Genomic DNA, 205 nt, shown 5'->3' on the forward strand with positions numbered 1-205 from the left:
ATTGCTTAACCTGACGGATCGAGCGCGCACGCGGTGATTCTGATGACTCCAACGATGTTCTTATAATTCATGTTTATATAATGTCTCTTTATAGTGTTCACAGTATATTATAACATACCTAGCAAACACCAAATAATAGTTATATAATTTTTACTTGTTGTTTATTGGATAATTTGTTGATAGATATTGAAACAATGCAACATTC

Source organism: Odontomachus brunneus, unplaced genomic scaffold (assembly GCF_010583005.1).
Source record: "Odontomachus brunneus isolate Ranch 3 - 2012 unplaced genomic scaffold, Obru_v1 Obru_scaffold_186, whole genome shotgun sequence".
Taxonomy (NCBI): Eukaryota; Metazoa; Arthropoda; class Insecta; order Hymenoptera; family Formicidae; genus Odontomachus; species Odontomachus brunneus.